Raw genomic sequence first — 20,739 nt, 5'->3', positions numbered from 1 at the left:
ATGTGCCTGCCTGTCCATGTGGGCCTGGACTCTTGCATGAAGAGATGCTGCTGCAAATGGCTTAGCATGGTGTTTGGTGGCCTCAGCTTTGTGACTAACTGAAGGAATGTGTTTATAAGATTAGCAAAGGCTAATATGCAATGACATTAGTTGTCAAATACCTTATTAATTCAGCATTTCTTTCTAAAAAAGATCATTTGAAGTGACAATATATAGAACATTGCTAACATTTTGAAATCTCAGAAATATCTTTTATGTAAGACTGTTTGCAGCTCATTGCAGATAAACTGAAATCAGAGTTGTCTATTGAGATAACAAACTGCCCTTAAGGAATATCTGTAGTGGATTTAGTCAAGGATAGAATCATGGTTCTTGAAATTTGCAAGTTCTGAACGGTGACTTGCAACAAGATAATATTACATTGCTTCCTCTTCCTTGAATCTGTCATTTGCTTGTTAAAATCAAAACTTAAGAGTATTTCACTTGGGAAGGTTTTGGTATCTACTCAAGCACATTTTTAGCTGGTGTGAATACATTCACATAGTGGCTAACAGTAATATATAGGAAAGAAAGTGATCGGGTTTGCAAATTCAGTGTTTGTTTTCTTCAGCTCCTTTTTTGTATATCCAAGTTAATTCCTGACTTGTACAAATCACTCCTGTACAGCAGTAAGAAGGATTTTCAGTTAAAATGACTATTATCTTTAAATTCACTTATTTTTCAAAGAAATTAAATTGATTTTATCAATTTATTGTTTCCTATCTTTATGATTATGAAGGCACACTGAAGTTTGTTTTATTTTTAAATGTCAAATGATTATATTCAATACATTTTGAGGAAAACTGTCTTAAATACTGTAAAACCTCATTTATGTGAAGAAAACAATTTTTTACAGTTATTTATATAAAAATAAACTAGCCCAAATTTATTTCTCTTGCAGAACTCTTATGAGAAGACAGGGTTTTTTAAGTGTTTCCAGTCTATATTTTTCTGTTAGACTGTTTTTATTTGTTAGAACATTTGGCAAAACTGTGGAGAGCAGTAGAGCAGCAAATTTTCTTTGATTCAAAAGAGTTACTTCAGGCTCCAATTTCTGGAAAATATTGGCCCTACTATGACTCTGAAAATAGCAAGCTGCTGTTAAACTGTTTTTGGAGATGTTGAAGAAAAGCCACACGCCTCCTGGGAACTGTTTTTCAGTTTTAAGGTCCCCATAGCCAGGCACTCTCCTGTTCAGCAAGGGTTTTTGCTGTGTTCCCTTGTGTGTATTGCCTTTTCTGTCTAAAATGTACCGGTTCTGCTGATACCTCTAGGTTAACAGGGATGGGGGGGGGGAACCACAACATTCAGAGTAGCTGTAGTAGGGACTTGAACTCCTCATCGGGGCTACCCATGTGAGTACAGAAGATGGTAGAGTTTAAGAAATTTTGAGGGGCAAGGGAATAGCAAAGGATCATCAATGAGTCCAGCTTACTATAGGGTGCCCTGAAAGCACAACACCCCCCGATGATTTGTGCGTGAGGAGGGAGTGGAAGTTTTACCATTAAATAGAATCTTTGCCAATGCATTCAGTACCTCATCTTATTCCCCCCCCCTCCCTATGAGCTGGATTTCCAAACCATTTGCTTCTCTGGTGCCCTCAGTGCCCCTTGCTGCCCTCAGGCCAGCCTCTCAAGGCCCGTGGTGTTTGCCTCCACATGCTGCTCGGTCTCAGGCCCATGTACATGTCCCCAGGGAGCCGGTGGCAGCCAGCCACTCTGCGAGGCACTGCAGGGAGGGTGCTACATGGGAGCTGGCTGGAGCTGTTGCTCACGCTTGGCAGTGTGTTACTGCTCGGGGAAGTGCACTTCACACTGCTTCTTAACCAGGGCTGCAGGCCAGGGCTGGAATTGAAGGTAAATAACGTTTCTGAAGGAGTTTTCTCAGAGATACAGGGGAGCAAAAACTTGCCTTATATTGAAATATATACAGTAGTTCCGATTTCATGCGTGTATTTTTAATAATAAAAGGATGTATAATAAGAAATACATGAGCAAATAAAGAAAATATCACAGTTTATTGAAGAAAAGTCAGCAGCCACAGACTGCTGCTGTAATGCAGCAATTCTGATAATTATGTGGCTCATAAACTAAAAATCATGTGCTTGAGCTGAATATTACTGTGTTTGAGTTGGTAAGTTCAGAGCAATGGTATATTTCCTGAATTAATTTGCTAATTTACATATATTACTACTCCTATGAAATTTTGAAACTCCCTGTTCTAGCAGATATTGTGCATTATTGCAGCAGAATTCCCCAAACATTCAGTTTCTAGTATGTGGATGGCTTTGCTTAGCTAGACCTTTTTGTTATATTTTATAATGATCTAAGTTCATTTAGTTTGTTGATATTGTTGCAAAACATCTGTAGCGTATACAGGATGTATGCTTTGATGCATACTGTGAGAGTGTTTCAGCTCTAACTGCATATCCAAAACCTTTTAAAAGGAAATCTCAATGAGTCCCATGGGGCAAAGTAAATTATTACATGTGGTGAACTCTTAAGTCATAGACCAAGGTCACGGCAGTGAGAGTGTATTTCAAAAAGGTTTTATCTGTGCTTGGAAAGCAAATGAAATCTCTCATCATTAACTTTAGAATTCTAGTTATAAGAGGATTTTCACTAGAGGTGAAAGATCAAGTTCATGGCGGACATAATGGAGTCTGAAAAGTTCTTTCTCAGACATAATACCAGGGCATGAAACGTTCACTGAGGTTTTCACATCATCAACGGGGAGTTTACAACCTCTAATCCCGATACTGAAGATGAGAATTATTGTAATTATTTGCCATCCTTTGTGGCTTTATTTCAACCTTTTTAAATGAAACAAACAACAACAACAAAAAAAACACACACTTTTTTAAATAATGTTGCAAAGACTTTTGGAAAATTTCCTAGCTTTTCAGCTAGCCTGGTCTCTGTTACAAGATAAAGGCAAACACCTTCCTTAGTTAATAACAATATAACATATATATAACAGTTCATAACGATAGTTCTCTCCTTCAATAGAAATATAATGTGGTAAACCTGAACAATATTCCGATCCCAACGGAATTAATCAAAGCACACTTGCATACAGTAATAACGGTATCCCTGTCCTGATCTGTTGATAGTCCACATAAAAAGAGAGGAATATTTCCGTGAAACAAACAGGGCAGAAAAGCATGAGTAGAACCAAGGTCTTCAGTGACCCAGACCATCATCCTGTCAGCAGAAATAGATATTCATTTGTCAGTTTATTCAGCAGACTTTTACATTGTTTCTAGGCTTCACATGTGTGCATGCATGCATTTCGGTGATAGCAATGAGCAATGGAAATCTGCTCAGTAGTGCAGAGTCTGAACTCTGTTGCTGTGTCTTGGGAATGGTTTGGCAAATATCCCTGCCAATAACAGCACTCACTTGTTCACAGAGTTTACAGTGCTCAATTTGTTTGCTTGCAGAAGGGTTGAAATTTGCCAGGGTTGTGCTGCTTTTATAAGTAGAATATTAAGCAACCATACTCAAAAATGAAACCCTTTGTATTTGTACTTTGTCACAGAGGTTACTGAATTCACAAGAAGGTTTCATCTGTAGTGATTTTATTCAGAAGTTTCTGTTTAGTCCCATTTCTATGCCATTTCCCATCTAGATAAAATTTCAGGTTTGTGTTCTGTTTTTGTAAATTCTTTAATCTACTTTAAGAAGATGCATTTGTTAAAAGGAGTATTTGTTCCCTGAGTTACAGCTATAAATGACAAGGAGATGTATTTTTAGCAAGTGATATTTTAATTTATTTGAAAATACGAAAAGAAAACCTTATTTCTAGAGAATTAGTTTATACCTAGAACTAGAGAAAGCTTTAACAAGGAATGCCTATTAGGTTTCATTTTACTTAAAGTACTTTGTTTCAAAATGAATGTGCTTATAGGGAAACTTTTCATATATTCAATATACACGATTTCTTAAAAGTCCTGTGAGAAGAAGAAGCATGAGCTGGATTGACAGGTTACCCAGAATTCAAGAAATGACAACATTAAAGTTAGATTGGAATTGAATTTTTATGTCTATGGATATATTTTATGATTCTGTTTTTAAATTGCGTGATCATATGCCATTTTCAAAAACATATCCTCTAACATATTTTTCTGTAATGTTGATATCACGTGTTATCTTAAAAGTACTTGCTATACTTTCATTATCCAAATGGTACAGACTGTCTGTGTCAAGTGAGACTTTCTATATGGGTTATGTTCTCTAAGGTGTGTATTTTAATAATTTACGCAATGGCCTCTCTTATACATTTTCTCTACGGCCAGCAGTGCAGCCTCTTTTGTATAGTTGTGAGGCATTTCTATTTCTAAGCATAGACACAAACTTCTGTGACCTATCAATGCTAGCACATTTTTGCCATTCATACCACCCATGTCGATAACTTCTGCATGGCTTGATTCTCTGCAGTTTATGATCTGAGAAAGTCAGAACAATAGATGTTATTTGTAAGTATGGCATACCCAGAAAATATGCAGTGTTGTAAAATGCTGTCTGCAAATCCCTTCTGAAAATGAAATAAAGCCACAAAGACATCTCTGCTCTGTAAGGGGTCTGCTGTCATGACCGCTTGAATAACAAATGTCTGTGTTGCTACTTGTGCTTTTTCAAACCTTCCTGATACTCCCAGCAGATAAAACTCACAGTAGTCGTCTTCATCAGCAGATAACAACAAAATACTTGCCTTGTGCTCACATTTCGTTGTTTTAGTTGATTCCTCAGCACTTTACTTTTCAGTTTCCTTTGTATTACATCGACGTTAAATCAGTTTGTGAGTAACATTTTTCTCTTTTTAGACAATGGTACATTCAAAATAGTAGCCTCTGCCTTAGTTCCGTTTATCTTGTTTTATTGAAATATGAATTATAGGATGCTTTATAGCCCAAGTATTTTGTGAGTCTGAACTCTGAGTTGTAAACAGGATTCAGATGTATTCACATTTTTTCTTTAAACCATGCAAAATTTCTTTCTTGTCATCTTATCAATGCTGTTATGTTTACCACCCTGTCAGTCTCCCCTTGCCCCAGTATTTTTGCATATTAGTCACTGCACCCCCATAAGCATTTTGTCATATCTTTAAATGATCACCCTGATTTTAATTTTTCTCCCCTTTCAAATCGCTAGCCAGTTCCAGCATGTTGTTTGTCTTTCCTTACTAATACACAGCCACACTGAAATCTGCAGTAGGCTATTTCCCAGCTGCCCAGACTGCTCAGTCCTAGTAGCAGTCAGTGCTTCTAACTTTCAAGAGTATTTTACTCGAGCAAATTGCTTGCTATGCTAGTTTATCATAAAGTATCTGGTGAGGTGGATGGCTAATTTAGCAACACTTTCAGTACTCTGTATTTGTGGTTTCTTTATCAGCTCTTGGTTTGTTGTTTTTTTTTTTTGGTTTTGTTTTGCAAGTGGCAGGGGGCAAGAGAGTCTTTTCATACTCTGTAATAATTTTTTCGCACCTAATGCAGATCTGCCATACAAGCAAATTTTAAGGAGATTTCCTGTCTTTCAAACTTCAAGCTCCTGAATTGTGCAGTGCAAGGCAATGGAAAATTTAATTTTGTCAGGTTATTTCTGCCTGTGGAGCGTATTGTAATATGCTGAGACTTTATTTTGAGCCATCTCTCTTCTTAGATGTTTTTACAAAACTCAAAATAGTTGAATTTTGTTTTCCTGCCAATTAGCACATGCCAGCTGCTACCAGCAACAGAACACCTGTGCTGCTGTTGAGGCTACCTGGAAACTTGTGCCTGATTCTTCTCTTTCATCTGAGCGTAAATCAGTTGTGTGTCTGTTGAAATCAAAGCAATGGGCTGAGTAAGTCAGAGTAAGACTCACAAATGAAAACTGGGGTCTGTATGATTCACAGTAGGTGGATTCCAGCAGTAGTATTTGGTCTTAACTCGTCTCATTAAGCAAAAGTGTGCAGTTGATGTAAAACACTAGGTAGATATATAAATAAGTATGTTTTTACATTTTTGCCCACTGTATTCTCATCGTGTTACTGCTAGTTTGCAAATGTCTTTGTTTCAAAGAAATTAAACTGTGCCTGTAAATTTGAAGTAGAAAATTAAAGACAAGTATCGGTATTCTTCATGCCATGTATGCTTCTGAAGATGGAGCTTTATTTCTGGGTTATGTGTATTTCATTAGGTCGATTTTATGGTCAAGTAACCATATTTATCTTTCTGCAGGAAGTGTCTTTGTCAGGAAATATCACCAAGCTTACCCTCTGCCGTCCCCTTATGCAGGTATTAGAGGCTTATGTAGACATTTTATTAGCCGATGAGCTGTTTAATTACAAGATAAGAAACAGCTTTGAGTGGAAGAAATGTGGAGTTCTTCCACCTCCATTCAGAAGCCTCTTCCCTCCAACCTTCACTGGAGGTAAAGGCAGCCTCTAAAACCTGGGTGAATTTTATTAGAGTTGTTTATGGATGTTTTCTCCAAGGCTTGCTCTTACATACAGAAGCAAACTATCCAAATGAAGAACTGCATAACGTACGTGCAGTCAGCCGTGAACCGTAGAGTAATACTGTTAATTGGCTTAGATTAGGAAATAAAGAGAGGATGTAACAGTTGTACGCACAGCATTTCATGTACATGTTGAAATCAGGAGCCCTAGATAGACATTCATACTTTGGCAGGCTTAATGGATCTGCAGTGAGATCAATGCTTGTCATTAAAAACGTTGTTCATGAACTGCTTTTGTGTAGACTGACCAGGTTCTTGGAAAAGTTCCAGATGTTGTTCAAGACATTCCTGATGTCCAAAATGGCTTTTCCTCTCTCCACTGTTATGACAGATGCATGGAAGGTATTCCGTTCCATTTCCAAATTAGGAGATGTGTTAATGTGAATTTTGTTTGAAGACCTTTTTTTTTTCTCTGGAGTTTGCTTTCATATTTGATTTGCCTTTGCATGGATATATTGGCATTCCTGTCATGCTGCTGTGCTCACTTCTTCCAGCTGCTGAGTTTTTGGAGAACAGCTGTGGGGGCTTTTATTTATTGTTAGAAAACCTCACTGAATAGCTGTGATTTGCTAATAGATAGTGGAAGACAGCTTTAGTTTCCACTGTCTGGATACCTGTAGCACCTTAATTACTACTCAGAGTAAACCTAGGAGTATTTACTTGCTGAAACATTGGTTTATTTGCTGATGGAGTTATGGTGATGGCATACAGCTTTGAAAATATGTCTGTTAACTGTATGTGGAGTTGTAGCTGTGGTATCTAAGATGGTCCTATAAAAATGTGCTTACTTTCAGATACTGCAAGAAATCTTTGTTAGAATCTATATCTATATCCTCTGTATTTTTCTGCCTTTAATATATAGGATTAGTAAGGGGCTTGCTTGCTTTATTGACTAAGCATTTATCTCCTGTATATTTTGTGAAGCAATCTTATATATTTGTGTGTGGAATATTGTTTGATGTTGTTTTAAGAGGAGTAGGGAAGGTAAGTGTGAAGGACTCACCATTGAGGGTTCTCTGGCAAGTGAAGACAGCAGGTTTATAATTGTTTACAAAGCAGAAAATACCCAAATTAAAAGTCCACATTGTACTTATTTCATTTTTTTTCCTTACTTATATTGGTGCAATCTTCACTGATGTAGTCATGCTGTTTTTTAAGCATGTAAGTTTGACCTGGTTTACCTCAAATGCTTTTCTAATTACATTGTAGTTTGGATTGTTCTGCAATAGATTAGGTACTGGTAAATACAGGGTAAGTTTTTAGTGTAGTAGTGTGGATTATTTTATGAGTTTTTCTGACTTGTTCCTGTTGTATAAAGCTGCATAGCTACTTGCAAGCTACAGCAGTCATAGAAGGCATCAACTAAACTGTAACAGGCTGACATAGCAAAGCTTTTAAAAGAAACATCTGTTGAGCAAATATTTTTATAGACAGCATACAAAACAGTTTGTGTTGTCCTGGTGTTGCTGGTATTGTAAAATCGGTTTGGACTAATCCATGTTGATTTGAACAATGTACCTGCTTGGTGCGAGGAAGCAGGGACAATTTGGAGAACTGGGAAGATTTAATTCAGTCATATTCAGAGAAAAGAAAGAAAAAGTATCTTTTTGAATAACTCAGAACTGCACAGGTTTTATTTATTACTATTTTTTTAACTGTCCTCATATTGTAACTAGCAGCCCAAGTTCTTTTCTTCTTGATCCAAATATTAGAGTGCATTAAGAAACTACTAAAATACATTGGAGCAACTTTTTAGCACCACTTTTCCCACAGAGAAATGCTGTAGATGGAAAGAAGCAGGGTATCTGTTGTGAGAAATACAAAGATAAAAGTAGGGGACTCTGTAACAGCCTGGCCCTCAGAAAGTTTAGCACACAATTTCAGACTGCTTCTGTCTGTAATACTCGCGTAAGGTTTTGGCAAGGATTTGTTTACTTTGGGGGCTGATGCAATGTGGCAGAGTATTCAGAGTTTTCTGCAAAGCTCTGTTTTGAACGCTTTGCAAGTACCTTGAAACAAGGCAAAGTTAGATCATACAGGCCTGTATGATATCTTGGGAGAGGATTAGAATCTGCATTTCATTAGTGTCCTTTTTAACTTGCCTTTGCCAAGGGAAGGGAAAAAAAGGTGGGGGGGTGGTTTTGCGCCAAGAAGTGATCTCTTATTACTGCTGCTATGTGCCACCCCTAGGTTTTATAAAGGATGCCGCTCGGAAGTATGTATCTGGGATGATGTTCATGTTACAGGCATGCTTACTGCCCTCAGAGAAAGATGTGTGAGATTTTTAGTTCTTCCAGGTCTTGTTTCCTTCTCTTGCCTGGGACCACCCAGGACACAGAGTCGTCAGTGGAGGAGAAGGGTCTTCTCCTTCAGGGCTGCCTGCTCAGCTCGAAGCCTACAGCCATTCTTGTCCAGCTGCCCAGAGCGTCACATCTGATGACACCTCTGGTTTGGGGAGGATTGGAATCTAACAGACTCGAGTTTGTGGCAAAACCCAGCTAGCCTCAGGTGGTAGAAATAGTGGAAGCTTCTAGCCTTAACATTAAACCTTCCTTCCTTCATGGTAGCAGCCCGTTTTACCCCTGTCCATTGTGCAGTGTGCTTTTTCTAAGCCCAGAGCAGCCAGTCAGGCACTAGGCTGATACTGCTGCACTTGTCAGAGGGTCATACTTCAATGATAACGTTGCTGGCAGTTAAAAATCGGTGACAGTGAATTAGTCAAAAAGAGTGTTTGGATGTTGGAGCTATTTTTGTAGGGCTTTGAAAACGTTATTTCATCATGCAGTGTGTTGACCTTTCAAGAAAATCTTTTTAAAATCCACCTATTCCTTGCTTTTTTCTACGTCTGTTTGCCCTGCCATGCGTTCTCTCCTGGATTATCGTTCATTAGCTTCCCCAAAGAGACTAGCAGCTCCTTAAAATGGGATCATGTGCGTTCTGCGTGAAAGCCGAGCTGGAGAGCAGAGAAGCCACAGGATCCCTATAGAAATTCGAAGACAATTTTGATACTCTAGTCCACTCAAAAATCTGCTGATACTGTAATGTTTTTTCCCTTGCCAGGACCCTCCTTGCCTGGTGTCATTTCTTGAGCTCTCCTGGGAAGAGATTAGTCTAAAACAACAAAGTAGCCAGATGTCTGGTTCTGAGAGAGTCCCAGAGGCCAGGGTATGGTAGGCAACAGCAATCGCTTGGGGCCGAAGATCAAAGATACCTGAGAATTACTTATGGGCACATACTATGTGTTGTTCCCATTATTAACAGTCTGAGAAAATTTGTATCCCTAATTAACCCTTTTGTTGGTTAAATTTTCTTGCCAGTGCAGTCCTGCCTGTAAAAGCTATTTGCTCTTTTTGGTACTGTTACATATGTAGCTGTTAATTTAAAAACACACACACAAAAAAAAAAAACAAAAAAAAACTTGCAATACTGTCAAAGCAGCAAATTTGTGTAACTCTTTCAGATCCTCGTTGTCATTTGTAAATAGCAGAAGTTAGCATGACTTCTTTTTGTTTACTGTGCCATTCTCAGGGCTGGTGTTACTCCTATCCAGGCTTGTGTCAGCTAGGATAGTTAACTTGTCAGGGTAGTGGGTTTAGAGCACTGCCTCCTAATCTAAGATGAATTCAAATCTACTCCCAGAGGCAGGGTGTCTGCACATCACCGCTTTTTGCCATATCAATATTTCTAATGAAATGCTAATTAATATTTTTTAGTGCTCAACACGTTTCTGTTATGTAGTCTAAAATAACAACTAAGATTGTAAGTGTTGTCTTTGATTTCTTGTAATGCTTTTAGGGGGGGTGGCTCCTGGAGGGAGAGAAAAAAAAATCTGGTTGCAGCCTTCTGTGTTTTTTTTTATTCTCCAAATGAAAATATCAAGGTTATGAGTGGAATGGCTGTTCTGCTAAGTGAAAACATTGCCTGTCATTGTAGAATTGTAGAGTTGGAACAATTTTTCTCAGCTTAAGAATAATAAACAGTAGTTATCAGATATGACCTATTGTCTGTGTTATGACTGCTACAATTTCACTGTCTCTAGTGTAATGTTCATGTGTGGTAAATACTGTGTATGTGTTTGAGTGGGAGGGTGTGAATTTCTAGTCATACTAAATATGTGTTTGCAATTTATTATCCATGTTGCATATGTTTAACAGAGACTTTTGAGTCATCAGTGGGAAGATGATCCCTGGAGTGATTTAAAAGACTGAATTTACTACTTGTTTCAGTCTTAACAGTTTCTCTTCAAAACATGCTACTCAAGCAAGAACCTCACCCACCCCCAAAAAGCTGACTTAAATGAAAGTGCATCGAGTTTTTACATTTTTACCTTTGGGACAGGTATGCCTGTCTCTCTTCCAGCTTGGCCACAACTGCTGCATTTTTGACTCCCCAGTCCTGCTCAGTTGCATACATTATCAGTATTGCTCTACACCCAAAGCAGTGTTTAAAAATAACCAACTAAATAAAAATCTAGTGCCTCAAGAAATGGCAGGGCAACGTTTTCTAGTGATGCAGGTATATTTAGCCTTTCAAGCCCTATGGCTGTCAGCAGGTGTAGTTGATCATCTTATTAATATTTTGAACCTCATTAAAATCTTGGTAGGATAGAGAACAGGTATTGTGCTTCTCAGAGATGTGAGGGAAAGGAGAGAATTAGAAGCACTACCATCTCCCTCTTTGTTTTTTCAAGTCCAAAGCTGGACTTGAGGAAAAAAAAACAACAGGCTTCAGAGCAATTAAGATGCTTGAGTAGACTGAGGGATAGGTGTAAATGCCTTATATAAGCTGACTAAATTTGTGTATATTTAAGGTGTTACACTGTATTATGAATACTGCTTGCTTCTGAGCGCTTCCATTACAGAAGAGTCTTTATGAATTTGAAATAACTTTTGGAAAGGAAAAACACAGGAATGAAAGTCTGCCCCCTACAAATCTGTGAGAACAGTTGATGAGCAGTTGGGGGCTAGGGAGTGGTATTTGTTCTGCTGGCAGAGTTTTATACAGAAGAAAACATCTGTCTGTTGCATTAATGTCATCCTCTTGGGTATGTAAGAATAAAACCATAGACCAGTGTTATTGAAGAGCAGGGAGTGTACTGAGAACGTGGTGAGGGAGTCTTGCAAATGGAAAGAAGAAAATTGTGAGTGAACACAAGTGTAAATTGTGAAGGAAACTAAAATACATCATCAGTGTGGATCCAATAGTTTGTTGCTGGAAGGAAATACGGTCTTTATAGGGATGTTGATTTAGGAATTATGTTTTGGACAACATATATACATTTTCCTCCATGTGGCGACTTTTATATTCAGTAATTTCAGGAGTATTCACTGTTGTAAATACCCCATCATAGCCTGAGTACATCCTCTATTAGAAGCTTAGGTCGCAGTTTCCTTTTATTATATCTCAGCTATTGCAACATCTGGCCTTGGCTGTGTAAAACCAGCTACAAAAATCTCCTACCAACCTCACTGAGACACAAGCCTGATCTGTACAGGCTATTAAATCAATGGAAAATCTGCATTTCCATTCACAAATGTATTTCCATTTCCATGTTCCATTCACAGCAAGTGAAAAATGATGAATGTAAATAACGCTACAGCTTTCTGTTGTGGTTGGTGGCAATGCATCTGTAAGCACAAAATGTTTACCACGAACAGCAGAAGGTACTCGAGGACTTGATTATGCTTAGAATCTTGCTAGACAACTCCTGGTGGTGAATTTCTCGTTTTCCAGCATGTCTTGTGCAACTTACCTTTACTTCGGTTTGTGGAGGTTTTGACCAGTAGCTTGGAGAAAGGAGGAAGTTAGTTAGAATGGATCTCAAGAAAACTGAGTGTTAGGAAGGTATTTTTCTTCTAATCTCTCGTAATTAAAAATACACCCGTTCCTTTTCCTGGTTTACAGCTAACCAAAGTCATGTATATCTAGTGATGTTGAAGGAGAAAGCCTGTAGTGGGTGTTCCAATTCACTTGGATGATGTTCACTCTTACATCACCAATGTGATAGCAGTTGGTTTGTGAGGCAAAGGAGAGGGTTTGAAGGATCATGAGATAGTTGAGAAAGCTTTTTCTCTATAAATTGCAGGCCCTAAAAGTCTAAATCACAGTAGGTGTACAAGCTGGTGGCTGTATAAGAAAAAACCCTTGACTGTATGATAGTAATTGCAGCCCCCTGGCTTATCCTGGTGTTTTGTCTGTGACCCTTGTGACCGAGAATGAATTCAATGCAGGGGGCTGGTTTTGAGCACTCCTCTACCCAGTTCAGAGTGGTGCTGCTGCTAACAAGGTGCTGTGACTGCTGACAGGCATGGACGGCTGTGCTTTGGAAATGAGCTGCTTGTAAAGCAACGTGTGTTTTTTTGGTGACGTGTAGTTTTTATTACTGTTGTGGAGTAGAGGAGTAGTAGCAGGCAGAACTTCCATAGTGTCTGCTTTCTAAAATATTTAAATTACATTGTTAGCATCATTTCATATGGTCTTTCTTTGACAGAGTATTGTGACATGAATTACTATCTATTAGACTTCTTTGCACTGATAATATAACAATGAGGCAATTAAAATAAAACACAAATTTGCTTCTGATTACCTCCTTCTTTGAGAGGGCTAGATAAATGAAAATTAATGAGGTTAAGGAAATTCTGTATCACAAGTGATCACGTAAATCTGGCTCTGCACAGTCTGCAAAACATGATTTTAATAAGACTGTATTACATTTCTGTTGTGTCTTCTGTCGTTATGGGGAATTAGGGCATGTGTGTTTTTAAACAAAAATTAGAAGTTGTATTAGAGCCTAAGTCTTTTTTCCTTGTATTCTTTGAGATCATCTCTTACAAGGTGAACTAAGTAGTATCTTTTACTGGTGTGTGTGTTTATTTTTCTTCTAATTAAGAAGAAATGAAGAAGAAATTAAGAAAAACTAATCAGCTAAGTAGGTACCCGAGCTCATGCTCCGTCTAAGCAGCACACATGCTGTAAGTACAACGGCATGGGGCAGGACAGCACTGAAACACGCAGCACAATGGATTTACACCTTCCCTGTATCCAAGGGGCTTGGCAGCATCAGGGACACGGGTGAGCTTCCAGGCCCTCAGAGGGCTCAGGGCACGAAGCCATGGCTGTGCCCCACCATCCAGCGGCAGCCCCACACCCACCACCTCTTTCCTCACTCTGATGCTCAGGCCCGGGCTGAGGCACTTGTGGGGGCCTGGCTGCACCCCCTGAGGGCTTGGCCCATAGGGTAACGCCACAGCCCCATTGCCCACTGCTGCGAGGGGCAGCTCAGCTCTGACAGCGCAGTTACACACCCGGCGACTGGAAGGGCAAAGGGCTCGGCAGCAAAAAGCAGACCTGCACAGACGGCGGGGGGGAGGCTGCGGGAGGGCTCTCTTTAGGTGTGGGTACGGAGTTTATTAGGAAACCGGTAGTATAAATCCACTAATTGAATTGTTATTTACAAGTCCCATTTTCTGATTTGTTTCTTTGTGCCTTACCTCCCCCCCCAGTGCTGATGTACACTGAGTGCGAAGTGCTTACCAAAGCAGGCACTTAGGTTGATTTATGTTAAGCCGAGGTGCTATAACACACTGGTACCAGTGTACAATGCTGACAATGGTGTATTTTTCAGGACTTTGATTACTGTTTCATGCTCTGCTACTATATAGCTACACTATGGCTTATAGCACTGATATGATTCTTTTATATATTATAGAGAAGTATATCGCTCTGAATTTTGTTGATACTTCCACAGGAGGAGGAGATACACAGATTATAGAAATGTATTTGTTGTGGTGTTAGAGCAAATTGCACTTTAAATCGACCGGCTGGTGACTATATTGTGATGTTTTTCTGACATTTTTTTATAATAGACTTGACTAAGCAGCAGCTCAGGTTTAGAATGAATGTATGTAGCAGAGAAAAAAATGTTTTGTAAATAGCTTTTTGCTTTCCCCTTTGATGGTATCACTGGTATGCAGAGGCTTTCTGTACCTTTTATCAGGCTTCTATTAGTGGCAAAACATGACTCAAAATACTAGCCAGACATGATTTCTAACATCCTTATTTGTCTGTTTCACCCAAAATGTGCTGATCACAGACAATTCAAAGAAACAGTAACCTAAATGAAACTTTTTAAAGTGAGAGCTGTATTTATGAAAAGCAATTATCAGCCAGATACCACGTTGTTAAGTGCTTATCTTTAGTTGGTCTTTGGTGTTTGTGTAAGATGTAATTTTGAATTGCTTGTAGAATACAAGGTGACTTTTTCTGCTGCTTACGCTTGTTTGTGCATCCTAATTTTGTTCCTCAGTTTTGTGTTCACATGTGGTGGCACTTTGCATTGCTGGTGAGGTGGCACGCCTGTCTGGGAACCAGGACCTCCAGCAGTACAGAACAGTGAGCAGCTCTTCCACTTCTGACCTGGCTGTACTGTCTGCACAACACTGTCCATTTATGAATCACAGAGCATCGTACATTACTGAAGTGCTCTAAGGTGGAGAACATTCTGAATCTGGGTTGCTTCTGCAAACTTACTTGGTCTGACTGGGTAGCTAATGTTATGTTCTGGGCTTAAATGGTGTGACTGAACACAATTTTGTTTCCACACCTTTTGCCTCATTCAGTGCCTGTGATGAGCAACTGTCACAAAATAGACAGTAGCAGTGCCTGTGCCTCCTCCTGGAGCCTTTGCACGGAACACAAAGTTATTGATTATTTCTTTTATTGAATTCTCCTTGGAGTTCCTTGTGGGCAATTCAAAATGTATTGGCCTCATCTCTACAGTTTCTCAGTAAGGTGAGAATATAGTTTTAAGCACAAAATACTTGAAAAAAGACACATTATAACTGTAAAAAAAGACACATTATAAAGTAAGTGTTTTCCACTTAGAGTTTTTTTCAATAATTGTGTTTTTGTTTTTCTTTTACATTGTACATGCAATTCATTATTTAGTAACTGCTTTAGAAATACAGAAGTTGGGCTACAAACCATGTTTAGTAGGAAATAGTTGGGGACTTACTTTTTTTTTTTTTTCCCCTTCTCTCGCATATGTGCAATTCAGACTGTTTAGAAGTGTTTCCTCTTTCTCTCAGGAAAATCTGTGTGTAAATATTTTGTTTCAGGTCAAATTAACCTGGGTCAACCTTGCAGTTTTGCAAACAAGGGTGACGTCTTCCACGTTTTTCACTGTAATTTAGGTGCTTCGTGCTTTCATTTCTCTTGATCAGTGATCTGCCTGGCTTTACCTTCTCAGTGCCTCATAAGAATTTGGTAACAGTGCTGCACCCTGGGAGATGTGGAGCAGCTGAAAAGCTTTGTGCAGAGACTAATAGGGGCAGAGGCCATCCTCTGCTAGGTACCTGAGCAATTCAGCAGGAAGCAGCAAAATACGAAGATAAAATGGTTAAGTTGTTTTGGTGTTTATTTTTTTTTTTTTCTCCAAATATTGTATGGGAAGTTGTGATTCTAGGGAAGAGAGCTTGGGATTAAAGCAAGTGTTCAAATGCTAGAATCTCCCTGATGGTGGATATTCCAGTTTTCAGCCAGCTCTGGGTGTAAATGGAGAGTGTAGAAGGTCAGTGAATGCAGCCACTAAGAGCATGTTTAATGCACTTGCCAGGTTTGTGACCTCTTGCAGTAAAACAAGCTTGTGCATTTCTTAGACTAGCACCCGGCACAGCTCTTGGTGAGCCTCTGCTCTCTGCAGAATGTGAATGGAATTCTGTACGTGAAACCCTCACATATTTTCAGCTTTTCTTCAGAGAAGCAGCATTTTTAAAGTATTCTGTCCCATTAGAGAATAAAATAAATTACTTCAAGGAAATTATAAAAATGTCTTTAATTTAGCTGAGTCACTACATATCTTTTATTTATATTTATCCAAGTTATATATAAAATAAAAATACATACGTTATATCTGTAGGAATTGAAAATTTCAAAGAACAGATTTAGTGTTTTTGTAGTTCATAGTGATGTACTGCTACTGCTAGCCGGGTAGTTGTGAGATCAGGACCTAGACTTGACTGAGATGTGAGTGCTTATCCTTGAACTTCAGTGAAGGCCAGCTACCCCCCTGGTCCTTTGGGTTAGAGGATATAGCAGGTCCCATGGAAAATGGGGCCATCTCACTGATTAGAATTGAAAGGTGGTTTAGGTGTGCTTCCAAAGGAAGGAGGTGGTAAATGCCAATACTGTAGTTGGCTTTTTTTCTCTGAAAGCAAATCTGGAGCTTTGGTTAGTACTGCTACACTGCTGAACTCCTGGGACAAATTTCTGAGATAAGTAACTTCTAAAGATGTGCAATTACACACTTTCCCCCTCTTTTTTCCCATCTGTGTGTGTGTACGTGTATAACTATTTCTAGTTAAACTTACGTGAATTGTGAATTACGGGGGTATCTGAACACTGTACCTGAACACGCTGTCGCACACGTAAAAATGGTTTCTTTTACATGCAGGTAGTGGCTACAGTACTAGTCTCTTCCTTATAGTATACTACTTTTCTTTCCTATCACTTTGCATTTCTGCCACAATGCTGTAGCATGCAGAGCTTTGACTGGCCTCATGAGAGGGGAATTTCCTGTACCATACAATACTGGTTTGCAGGAAAGCTAAACGTTGTGCTATGGTTAAATAAAGAAAGTAGCTGTATTTCTTCATGATAGGAGCAGACATTTGTTGATGAGATGAGAATCTCTGCATCTTGTAACAGTGACCTGTGGCACATTCTGATGTAAGCTCCAGAGGTGGATCTGTGCAGTGGGCCACGTTACACAGTGCACCTCCTTTAGATTAATGCTTTATTTCCCGGCTCCTGGCATTGCACAAGTAATGGTGAAGCTGTTCCCAGTGGCGGTAGTGACGAGGACTTTAATAACAATGCTTTTCTGGGCTGGTTTGGATGGCATTGCAGTTGAAATGTCTGGTTCTGCTACTAACTGCCCAGAAAGCAATATGACAGTGGGATATTTATAGAAAGATGCTGGTGCAGGCACAGCCTTACAGTTAATGCAAAGGGCACCTTTTAAAAAGTGGCCTTGTGCTTTCATTTCACTTCAGCAGGGAAGTAATACTCTTTGGAGTTGTGGGATGCATTGTTTAACTAGACCTCTAATCATGTTATGGATGATGTGTCTCCAGGAGAATCAGGGGACAAGACCTTTAAGTGTTTTTATCACAGCTTAAGATCTCAGAAAATGTGAACTTAAATAAAAGTATGTTTGGGAGGTTGTTATTGCTCTGTATCCTTTTGAGGATACCTTCTACAGTAAATTTTTTTTTTTTTTTTTTTTTTTTTTAGAGAAAGTCACTTACAGTTATGAAATGTTTGACCAGCAGAGAGGATCAAGTTGGCAGAGTCACTCGTATACAGTTGTTTAGCTGAGCCTCCTTTATTAAATCATTGTTCAGCAGTCCATTTTTGCTGGTACAAGAGCTAGTGTCTTCACTGCTAAGGTAGTAAGCCTCAAGTCACTAACAAATACAAGATGTGAAAAAAGTTTGCGTAGCTTTCGTACCAAAACATCAGTGACTGCTTATGTTCTTTCTTGTTTACCCTCTAATTGTGTAGCACAGCCTGGTTCACATTCGGATGTCAAATGTATGGCTGCTAGTGCTCATACTTCACAGTGCGTGGGTAGGAGGGAGAAGTTGCATTTTGTGTCCTGATGTCTAGGAGAACTATGGAAATGGGCTTTCCATTTGGGCAAAACTTCATACAGCAGGTTTGGCTATATGACTGTCACAGCAGGCCTTCGTGAAGTTTGTGGAGGAGGAATTCAGATGCTAGAAGAAGGAGTTTGCAGATAGTTAGGCACGTGTGTATTCAGTGTGAGAAAGCGTGTGTTGTTATGAGGCTGTCAGCTTTAAGTCACTTCTTGTTTGAATGTTTACAGTGACACTGGACAGTAAATCTAGTATTTGCACTTAAAATTCTAAAAGTACAGGAGAAAAAAACCACCCTGCCTCTGTTTACTCATGTCAGTATTCCAAAATCCACTGTAGATGTTCAGGTTGCTTCCCCAGTGGGGTGCGTGGTGTAGGGCCCGCTGCTGGAAGGCACTCTGTCTTATGAGTATAGTATGGTTTTGTGGTTTGTGCTGCAGCTGGTGAGAAGGCAGCAGACTTACAAAGTTAAGCTACAGCTTTAGGGTACTGAAGGACTTGGAGTGTGGCTAGTAAAGGACTCTGACACAAGGATGAAGTGAGAGCTGTGGTGTCCGTCTCTGCTGACAGCCCTTCTAGTTGTCAAAAGGAAATGGGACACAGTTGCTAGAAAGAAGAAATCTCCATTCTCCTTAACCTCACAAAGGCATAGACATGAGGTTGTGTTGTCGAAGGGCTGTGTTGGCTACGTTTGTGATTCTGGATAGAGCCTGGATAAGCCTTTTTTCCTGGTAAGTCATGTGGATAGCATCCTGGTTTTGCATGCTATGCAGCCACGCAAGCATCTGATACAGATGGGTCTGTGGTATCGAGGATAAAGCAACGAAACTGCAGGACAAAGCAGCTCAGCATTGTACTGCAGGTAGCATGTGTTGGGCAGGTGGTGTGCACTTCATGTCTCATGAAGCATTTTGTCTGTACCTGAGGAGACAGTGTTTTGGTCCTGTCATTTAGGAGATGGACGTTCTAACGACAGAGGTTCTGCCCTCCTGGCTTTGTTCATGTGTCCTTTCTTGTGCTGATTCTGAAGGCTTTTGCGTTTATTGTGCTTGGTTTCCAACCCTTGCTCAGCGTGGATTTCTTGTCACTACTATATAAATGATAAGTATCAATGGAAATTTGCAGACTAACACACATGTTCTGGAAGTCTGAATGCTTGATGTTTGCTATTTAAATTGTTAACAAATGTTAGTACGCTCTGGTTTCATTCTGTCTTTAATGTAAGTACTATCCTGGTTTTTAGTCTTCATCTCCTATTGCCTCAGTACAATAAATAGCAGGCTGACCCTCCAGAACTCCCTTGAGTTGTGCTGTTGCTCACAGAATAGATTACCATTTGTTGATGTAAGCAAAGAGCAGGACAGTTTTCTTTGGTTCTCTCAGTATCGCTGAAACTATTGGTGAACAGAGAAATCCTTCAGTGGAGCAGCAAATACACTGCACAAGTGAGTCTAAAAGAACTGCTTTCTGACACCTTTTGATGGATGGTTTTGTATTTGTAAATATTATTACCAACAGGCTGTGCTGGTTATGAGGAACTACAAAAACGGGTGAGTGAAAGGCTGGTTTTCAACAGAGAGAACTTGGCTGCGAGTAGGCAGCAGGCAATAATTTGCTGCCAGCAGAGTCCCCAGCTCATTTCCGTGTGCTGCTTGTGGCAGAGCACTGAGCCTGGCTGAAGCAGCACAAACTCCTATTCAGGTGGTGGCAGATCTGTCGTGTGCGCAGCCTCGTAGCCTTGGCTCAATGACGTGTTTGGGAGGCATCATTCTCTGGATGATATTCCCCTGCTACATTGCAAACAGCGTGTTGGTTATTCTGTTTTCATTTTCTAGAGCCCTTTCAGCATTGTTTCCTTAAAACTGATGGTTACTGAACGTTACTGAAATACAGAAGTGTTTTCATCTTGTCGGCACTGCAGTAAAGGCAGGTTGGGGATGAGCTGGTAACTTTTTCACAGGGAACAGATGTGTTGGACCACAGGGAACATGGCAGCAGATAAAAATATAATACCCTCCATATCTTGGTGGGCTTTTTTGTATTTTTATTATTTGGTTGGTTGTTTTGGGGGTGGGAGGATTGTTTTTTTTTTGTTGGTTTTTTTTGTTGTTGTTGTTGTTTTTTTTTTTTTAGGAGGGTAAGATTATGTGTGCAGTTCCACTCCACCACCAAAAAATAATGCAAGTAATTCAGTACTTCTAGGATGCTTTTCAAACATTGGTTCATATTTTTATAAGATTTGCGTGGACAAAAAATTTAGTTATCATCACTGTGGGTTTTTTCTTTCTTTCTTTTTTTTTTCCTCCATGAAATACCACTGCCTATAATGTATGTAAACACCTAAAGCCGAATTCATGTGTAAGATGCATACTATGGCTTCTGCTGAATTCAGTGTGGAGTGTATGTACACCTCCAGGGTCAAATCCAGGCTCTATTTGTTTCTCAAAGGTTATGCTGGAGGGTTAAAAAGGCATGAGCCTTGCCTTTGAGTGGGCAACTGTGCAGCCAGAGATTTTGCTGAACAGTTAACACTAGCTCTTTTA

General features: G+C 39.5%; 1 protein-coding gene across 11 annotated transcripts in view; it reads left to right on the top strand.

Moving 5' to 3' along the window:
• The window catches only part of SLC10A7 (solute carrier family 10 member 7), a 144,696-nt gene that overhangs the window by 21,627 nt on the left and 102,330 nt on the right, over positions 1 to 20,739 (top strand). The gene's annotated exons all lie outside the window — the stretch shown is intronic.

Source organism: Anas acuta, chromosome 4, assembly GCF_963932015.1.
Source record: "Anas acuta chromosome 4, bAnaAcu1.1, whole genome shotgun sequence".
Lineage (NCBI taxonomy): Eukaryota > Metazoa > Chordata > Aves > Anseriformes > Anatidae > Anas > Anas acuta.
This window is presented reverse-complemented; position numbering and strand designations above follow the sequence as displayed.